The following is a 9962-nucleotide window of genomic DNA, read 5'->3' as shown; positions in this document are numbered from 1 at the left end:
CAGTCCATAGTGGATCTAACATAATAGTGTGAGAGTCCAGTCCATAGTGGATCTAACATAATAGTGTGAGAGTCCAGTCCATAGTGGATCTAACATAATACTGTGAGAGTCCAGTTCATAGTGGATCTAACATAATAGTGAGAGTCCAGTCCATAGTGGATGTAACATAATAGTGTGAGAGTCCAGTCCGTAGTGGATCTAACGTAATAGTGAGAGTCCAGTCCATATTGGATCTAACATAATAGTGTGTGAGTCAAGTCCATAGTGGATCTAACATAATAGTGTGAGAGTCCAGTCCATAGTGGATCTAACATAATAGTGTGTGAGTCCAGTCCATAGTGGATCCAACATAATAGTGAGAGTCCAGTCCATAGTGGATCTAACATAATAGTGTGTGAGTCAAGTCCATAGTGGATCTAACATAATAGTGTGAGAGTCCAGTCCATAGTGGATCTAACATAATAGTGAGAGTCCAGTCCATAGTGGATCCAACATAATAGTGAGAGTCTAGTCCATAGTGGATCTAACATAATAGTGTGAGAGTCCAGTCCATAGTGGATCTAACGTAATAGTGGGTGAGTCTAGTCCATAGTGGATCTAACATAATAGTGTGAGAGTCCAGTCCATAGTGGATCTAACATAATAGTGTCAGAGTCCAGTCCATAGTGGATCTAACATAATAGTGAGAGTCCAGTCCATAGTGGATCCAACATAATAGGGAGAGTCTAGTCCATAGTGGATCTAACATAATAGTGTGAGAGTCCAGTCCATAGTGGATCTAACATAATAGTGTGAGAGTCCAGTCCATAGTGGATCTAACATAATAGTGAGAGTCCAGTCCGTAGTGGATCTAACGTAATAGTGAGAGTCCAGTCCATATTGGATCTAACATAATAGTGAGAGTCCAGTCCATAGTTGATCTAACATAATAGTGTGTGAGTCAAGTCCATAGTGGATCTAACATAATAGTGTGAGAGTCCAGTCCATAGTGGATCTAACATAATAGTGAGAGTCCAGTCCATAGTGGATCCAACATAATAGTGAGAGTCTAGTCCATAGTGGATCTAACATAATAGTGTGAGAGTCCAGTCCATAGTGGATCTAACGTAATAGTGGGTGAGTCTAGTCCATAGTGGATCTAACGTAATAGTGTGAGAGTCCAGTCCATAGTGGATCTAACATAATAGTGTGAGAGTCCAGTCCATAGTGGATCTAACATAATAGTGAGAGTCCAGTCCATAGTGGATCCAACATAATAGTGAGAGTCTAGTCCATAGTGGATCTAACATAATAGTGTGAGAGTCCAATCCATAGTGGATCTAACATAATAGTGTGAGTCCAGTCCATAGTGGATCTAACATAATAGTGAGAGTCCAATCCATAGTGGATCTAACATAATAGTGTGAGAGTCCAGTCCATATTGGATCCAACATAATAGTGAGAGTCCAGTCCATAGTGGATCTAACATAATAGTGTGAGAGTCCAGTCCATATTGGATCCAACATAATAGTGAGAGTCTAGTCCATAGTGGATCTAACATAATAGTGTGAGAGTCCAGTTCATAGTGGATCTAACATAATAGTGTGAGAGTCCAGTCCATATTGGATCCAACATAATAGTGAGAGTCTAGTCCATAGTGGATCTAACATAATAGTGTGAGAGTCCAGTCCATAGTGGATCTAACATAATAGTGTGAGAGTCCAGTCCATATTGGATCCAACATAATAGTGAGAGTCTAGTCCATAGTGGATCTAACATAATAGTGTGAGAGTCTAGTCCATATTGGATCCAACATAATAGTGAGAGTCCAGTCCATAGTGGATCTAACATAATGGTGAGAGTCTAGTCCATAGTGGATCTAACATAATAGTGAGAGTCCAGTCCATATTGAATCCAACATAATAGTGAGAGTCCAGTCCATAGTGGATCTAACATAATAGTGAGAGTCTAGTCCATAGTGGATCTAACATAATAGTGTGGGAGTCCAGTCCATAGTGGATCTAACATAATAGTGAGAGTCCAATCCATAGTGGATCAAACATAATAGTGTGAGAGTCCAGTCCATATTGAATCTAACATAATAGTGAGAGTCCTGTCCATTGTGGATCTAACATAATAGTGTGAGAGTCCAGTCCATAGTGGATCTAACATAATAGTGTGAGAGTCCAGTCCATAGTGGATCCAACATAATAGTGTGTGAGTCCAGTCCATAGTGGATCCAACATAATAGTGAGAGTCCAGTCCATAGTGGATCTAACATAATAGTGTGTGAGTCAAGTCCATAGTGGATCTAACATAATAGTGTGAGAGTCCAGTCCATAGTGGATCTAACATAATAGTGAGAGTCCAGTCCATAGTGGATCCAACATAATAGTGAGAGTCTAGTCCATAGTGGATCTAACATAATAGTGTGAGAGTCCAGTCCATAGTGGATCTAACGTAATAGTGGGTGAGTCTAGTCCATAGTGGATCTAACATAATAGTGTGAGAGTCCAGTCCATAGTGGATCTAACATAATTGTGTCAGAGTCCAGTCCATAGTGGATCTAACATAATAGTGAGAGTCCAGTCCATAGTGGATCCAACATAATAGTGAGAGTCTAGTCCATAGTGGATCTAACATAATAGTGTGAGAGTCCAGTCCATAGTGGATCTAACATAATAGTGAGAGTCCAGTCCGTAGTGGATCTAACATAATAGTGTGAGAGTCCAGTCCATAGTGGATCTAACGTAATAGTGGGTGAGTCTAGTCCATAGTGGATCTAACATAATAGTGTGAGAGTCCAGTCCATAGTGGATCTAACATAATAGTGTCAGAGTCCAGTCCATAGTGGATCTAACATAATAGTGAGAGTCCAGTCCATAGTGGATCCAACATAATAGTGAGAGTCTAGTCCATAGTGGATCTAACATAATAGTGTGAGAGTCCAGTCCATAGTGGATCTAACATAATAGTGTGAGAGTCCAGTCCATAGTGGATCTAACATAATAGTGAGAGTCCAGTCCGTAGTGGATCTAACGTAATAGTGAGAGTCCAGTCCATATTGGATCTAACATAATAGTGAGAGTCCAGTCCATAGTTGATCCAACATAATAGTGTGTGAGTCAAGTCCATAGTGGATCTAACATAATAGTGTGAGAGTCCAGTCCATAGTGGATCTAACATAATAGTGAGAGTCCAGTCCATAGTGGATCCAACATAATAGTGAGAGTCTAGTCCATAGTGGATCTAACATAATAGTGTGAGAGTCCAGTCCATAGTGGATCTAACGTAATAGTGGGTGAGTCTAGTCCATAGTGGATCTAACGTAATAGTGTGAGAGTCCAGTCCATAGTGGATCTAACATAATAGTGTGAGAGTCCAGTCCATAGTGGATCTAACATAATAGTGAGAGTCCAGTCCATAGTGGATCCAACATAATAGTGAGAGTCTAGTCCATAGTGGATCTAACATAATAGTGTGAGAGTCCAATCCATAGTGGATCTAACATAATAGTGTGAGTCCAGTCCATAGTGGATCTAACATAATAGTGAGAGTCCAATCCATAGTGGATCTAACATAATAGTGTGAGAGTCCAGTCCATATTGGATCCAACATAATAGTGAGAGTCCAGTCCATAGTGGATCTAACATAATAGTGTGAGAGTCCAGTTCATAGTGGATCTAACATAATAGTGAGAGTCCAGTCCATAGTGGATCTAACATAATAGTGTGAGAGTCCAGTCCATATTGGATCCAACATAATAGTGAGAGTCTAGTCCATAGTGGATCTAACATAATAGTGTGAGAGTCAAGTCCATATTGGATCCAACATAATAGTGAGAGTCCAGTCCATAGTGGATCTAACATAATGGTGAGAGTCTAGTCCATAGTGGATCTAACATAATAGTGAGAGTCCAGTCCATATTGAATCCAACATAATAGTGAGAGTCCAGTCCATAGTGGATCTAACATAATAGTGAGAGTCTAGTCCATAGTGGATCTAACATAATAGTGTGGGAGTCCAGTCCATATTGAATCTAACATAATAGAGAGAGTCCAGTCCATAGTGGATCTAACGTAATAGTGTGAGAGTCCAGTCCATAGTGGATCTAACATAATAGTGAGAGTCCAGTCCATAGTGGATCTAACATAATAGTGTGAGAGTCCAGTCCATAGTCGATCTAACATAATAGTGAGAGTCCAGTCCATAGTGGATCTAACATAATTGTGTGAGAGTCTAGTCCATAGTGGATCTAACATAATAGTGAGAGTCCAGTCCATAGTGGATCTAACATAATTGTGTGAGAGTCCAGTCCATAGTGGATCTAACATAATAGTGTGTGAGTCAAGTCCATAGTGGATCTAACATAATAGTGTGAGAGTCCAGTCCATAGTGGATGTGAGAGTCCAGTCCATATTGGGTCCAACATAATAGTTGGTGGTTAGTTCCGTTTTGGAAACCTTGTTTGTTTTCTTTGTTGCCATGGGTGCTGATTTTTCCACCTTTCAACTTTTTGCCAGCTGTAAAGTTGCCACTCTCGAACCAAAGTTGCCAGATGACTACTGAAAGCCACTACTAGCCACCACACAGTCTGATAGTTTATATATCAATGATGAAATATTAACTTTGCAACACATGCTAGTTTACTAAATTGCAATTTTAAATTTCGCGCGAATTATCCTGCTGAAAACATTGCGATATGATGACGCGGACATTTTGATCCAGCACCGATGATCCCAGCTAGAAGTCGTCTGCTTTAATCGCATAATTACACAGTATTCTGGACATCTGTGTTGCTGAATCTTTTGATATTTGTTCAATTAATAATGGAGACGTCAAAGAAGAAAGACGTAGGTGGGAATCGGTGTATTGCGGCTGGCTTTAGCAACACTTGGTTTTGGTTTCTGAGTCCTTTTGTGTTTTCTTTATCGTTTTGGACTCGTGCTGTTCTTAGTTTTTGCACTTCCTGTTTAATCTTGTTTCCATGGTTTTTCATTTGTCCCACCTGCTACTTGTTTTCCTTCGCGCACCTTTTGGTAATTTTTTACGTCTGTATTTAAGCCTGCCTTCTCCTTTTGTTCGGTCTTGGTCCGTTGTTTGCTACATGCAACAGTCAGGTTTGTTTCTGGTATTTGTATTTAACCTTGCTAAGTCTCGTCTTAGCTTCGCGTGCGCTTGGCACATCAGTTTTTTGGACTTTGTCTCATGCTAAGTTTAGCGTTAGCTTCCCGTGCGTAGGCACGTGCTTTATTTTGTCGTTTGTATCAGTGTTCTTTTCATTTTTATATATTAAATCAAGTCTTACTTGGTACTCCTGCCTGTCTGGTCCTCGTGCATCCAGGGGGTGAAACAAAGCGCGCACACGATGCGTTCCAAACGTGACAATTATTGGGCTTGGAATCCAAATAAAATCTGACTCAAGCAGGAAAACAAATAGTTTTAAGGGTTACCCTTGAACCAAAGTCGCCAAATTGCTCAAATTAACTGTACTAATGGTTGTTAGTGAGTGCTACTCGAAACATGTGCTTTTGTAAGGTTTGCAAACCCTGATATTGAGGTATTTTTTTCTCAAAATGACAATATTGTGCTTCGAATATGCTGAAAATACAACTAGAGCAATAAAAGGCTTGTTGTTGTTTTTTATGTTGCCATGGGTGCTGTTTTTTGTTACCCGTCACCTATAATGTTGTTTCAAGGGTCACTCTCGGACCTAAGGTTTGCAAACACAAATATTTGTTTTCCTTCTCAAAATTAAAGAATTAATAATAATAATAGTAATAATAGATTTTATATGTAAAAGCACTTTACATTGAACAAACAAACTCAAAGTGCTTCACTGCATTTGAAAAAACAACAACGCTAGAACCACAAATAGCTGCCCCAACAACTAAAATATATAGCAAAATAAAATAAAAACCAGAACAGCCTAATAGCTAGAACTAGCACACATATATCTAAAAAAAAATACTTAAAAAAAAAAAAAGCATTCACAGTCTGTGGTACCCTCAGGTGGTCAGGGAGAGCACTCCACAGACTGGGCGCGGCGGAGCAGAAAGCCCGGTCTCCCATGGCTCGGAGCTCCGTCCTAGGAGGTTGGAAGAGGTTAATTGTGCGTACAATCCGGAGAAAATTTTAATAAAGCAACAAAAAACGTGTTTCAAGGATAACTCTTGAACCAAAGTCTGCCACACTCATCGGCGGTGCGCCCTGTGCTTTGAAAAATATGGTAAATGACACCCAAACGCAGCCATTTAATTCGTTTAATCACCCCCTTAAATCATCCGGCAGTTGTGAAATTAAATATAAAATTAAATTATAAAAGGATGTTGCTGAACAGACGAGGTGTGTGACGTGCCTAATATCTGACCGTTTCAAACATGTTGAAACGTGCGGAGTAGAACTCTGTCCTTTTGCGCTTCCCTTTTAAGTAAGATGCAAAATAGCGGCCCCAAACCGGTGTTGATTTGAAAAAAAACAACGCCAGAACCACAAATAGCTGCCCCAACAAGTAAAATATATAGTAAAATAAAGTAAAAACCAGAACAGCCTAATAGCTACAACTAGCACACATATCTAAAAAAAAAAAAAAGGCTTTTTTTTTAAAAGAAGGGGTTTTAAGCCTTTTTTCAAAGGCATCCAATGTCTGTGGTGCCCTCAGGTGGTCAGGGCGAGCTTTCCACTGAAATCACATTGCGTGTTCTTTCTTTCCTCCCAGCATGGTGGTCGTTTTAATTATCTATTTTTAATAGTTTTTTCCTCTCACTTTGCACAGTCCTCATATAATAAACAACAGTCACCCCCCCCCCCCCCCCCCCCCCTCCGTAGAGAGCATGATTTGTTCTGCTGTCCACCTGTTGCTTTCTTCCAAGACGAAAAGTAGCGCCACCAAGGGCCCAGGGGTGAGGGCCGATGATAGAATTATTTATCTGCTCGGCGCGGCTGCCGGGGAGCAAAGCTGCTCCGTCGCCCCGAGCCGGGTGATCATATCTCTGCTAATGTTGATGTTGCAGCTGAAGGCTCAGGAGGGAATTGTCTGATGTTTTTTAGCGTGTGTGTGTGTGTGTGTGTGTGTGTGTGTGTGTGTGTGTGTGTGTGTGTGTGTGTGTGTGTGTGTGTGTGCGTGTGTGTGTGTGTGTGTGTGTGTCGAGTCTGCACGGCTAATTAGACAAGACCAGAAGAGGAAGAAAAAGATGAAAAGGTGGAACAAAACAAGTGACAAATTCACACCAAAAAAAAGACGAAAAGGTGGAAGAAAACAAGTGACAAATTCACAAACCCACAAAGAGAAATGTGTCAAATGGTTTAATTGTTTGCGGAATATTAGGATGGAGCTGATATCACACCTTTTGAGGAATCCACATCCAATATTCAAGCAAAAATACCAACTTCTCCACCTTTTGGGAAAATATGTATGTTTGTATGTTAGTGAGTGCTAATTGAAAAATGAGCTTTTGTACGATTTGCAAACGTAAAAATGTAGGGTTCTTTTTCCGTCAAAATGACATTAATGTGCTTAAAATCCAAAGAAACTGCGAATTAAGCAGGAAATGTACATCAACAGAGTGAATCGCAACGAATCAAGCAAAATGTGCAAACCACTACAACATCGATTGATTGAACTTTGGTTCAAGAGTTATCCTTGAAAGTTTTTTATGGCTTTATTCACATTTTCTCAGAATTCTAAGCACAATACTTTCATTTTGAGAAAAAATAAATACATTTTTGGTGTTTACAAACCTTACAAAAGCACATGTTCCAAGCAGAAACTCACTAACGTACAGTTAAGTTTAGACATCTGGTAGACTGCAATATGATGGCAGTCACACATAAGAGAAGTGTAAACTGCGATATGATGGCAGTCACACATAAGAGATGTGTGTAGAGTGCGATATGATGGCAGTCACACATAAAATATACATGTAGACTGCGATATGATGGCAGTCACACATAAGAGATACGTGTAGACTGCGATATGATGGCAGTCACACATAAGAGACACGTGCAGACTGCAATATGAAAGCAGTCACACATAAAAGATACATGTAGACTGCAATATGATGGCAGTCACACATAAGAGAAGTGTAAACTGCGATATGATGGCAGTTACACATAAGAGAGATACGTGTAGACTGCAATATGATGGCAGTCACACATAAGAGATATGTGTAGAGTGCGATATGATGGCAGTCACACATAAGAGATACGTGTAGACTGCAATATGATGGCAGTCACACATAAGAGATACGTGTAGACTGCGATATGATGGCAGTCACACATAAGAGATACGTGTAGACTGCGATATGATGGCAGTCACACATAAGAGACACGTGCAGACCAATATGATGGGAGTCACACATAAAAGATACATGCAGACTGCAATATGATGGCAGTCACACATAAAAGATACATGTAGACTGCATTATGATGGCAGTCACACATAAGAGAAGTGTAAACTGCGATATGATGGCAGTCACACATAAGAGATACGTGTAGACTGCAATATGATGGCAGTCACACATAAGAGATATGTGTAGAGTGCGATATGATGGCAGTCACACATAAAAGATACATGTAGACTGCATTATGATGGCAGTCACACATAAGAGAAGTGTAAACTGCGATATGATGGCAGTCACACATAAGAGACACGTGCAGACTGCAATATGATGGCAGTCACACATAAAAGATACATGCAGACTGCAATATGATGGCAGTCACATAAGAGAGATATGTGTGGACTGTGATTTGATGGCAGTCACACATAAGAGAGATCCGGGTGTTGTTGATAAATGGCTTTCGCTTTGCATAGTAGAGTTTTTTTAACTTGCACTTATAGAATTCGCCACCAACTGTAGTTACTGACAGTGGCTTTCTGAAGTGCCCCTGAGCCCATCTGGCAACTTTGGTTCAAGAGTTATCCCTGAAACAATTTTTCATTGCTTTATTCACATTTTCTCGGTATTCTAAGCACAATAGTTTCAGTTTAAGAAAAAAAAACAAAATTTTTGTGTTTGCAAACCTTACGAAAGCACATGTTCCAAGCAGAACTCACTTAGACATCTGGCAACTTTGGTTTAAGAGTTATCCCTGAAACATTTTTTCATGGGTTTATTCACATTTTCTCTGGATTTTAAGCAGAATACTTTCATTTTGAGAGAAAAAACAAAAATTTTGTGTTTGCAAACCTTACGAAAACACATGTTCCAAGCAGAACTCACTTAAACATCTGGCAACTTTGGTTCAAGAGTTATCCCTGAAACAATTTTTCATTGCTTTATTCACATTTTCTCAGGATTCTAAACTCAATAGTTTCAGTTTGAGAAAAAAAAACTAAATTTTTGTGTTTGCAAACCTTATGAAAGCACATGTTCCAAGCAGAACTCAATTAGACATCTGGCAACTTTGGTTCAAGAGTTATCCCTGAAACATTTTTTTATTGCTTTATTCACATTTTCTCGGTATTCTAAGCACAATAGTTTCAGTTTGAGAAAAAAACTAAATTTTTGTGTTTGCAAACCTTACAAAATCTCATGTTCCAAGCAGAACTTACTTAGACATCTGGCAACTTTGGTCCAAGAGTTATCCGTGGAACAATTTTTCATTGCTTTATTCACATTTTCACGGTATTCTAAGCACAATTATTTCAGTTTGAGAAAAAAACAAAATTTTTGTGTTTGCAAACCTTACGAAAACACATGTTCCAAGCAGAACTCACTTAGACATCTGGCAACTTTGGTCCAAGAGTTATCCCTGAAACAATTTTTCATGGCTTTATTCACATTTTCTCAGGATTTTAAGCATAATTCTTTCATTTTGAGAAAAAAACAAATTTTTTTGTTTGCAAACCTTACAAAATCTCAGGTTCCAAGCAGAACTCACTTAGACATCTGGCAACTTTGGTCCAAGAGTTATCCCTGAAACAATTTTTCATGGCTTTATTCACATTTTGTCAGGATTTTAAGCATAATTCTTTCATTTTG

The sequence above is a fragment of the Nerophis ophidion genome, linkage group LG28 (genome assembly GCF_033978795.1).
Source record: "Nerophis ophidion isolate RoL-2023_Sa linkage group LG28, RoL_Noph_v1.0, whole genome shotgun sequence".
Taxonomy (NCBI): Eukaryota; Metazoa; Chordata; class Actinopteri; order Syngnathiformes; family Syngnathidae; genus Nerophis; species Nerophis ophidion.
This window is presented reverse-complemented; position numbering follows the sequence as displayed.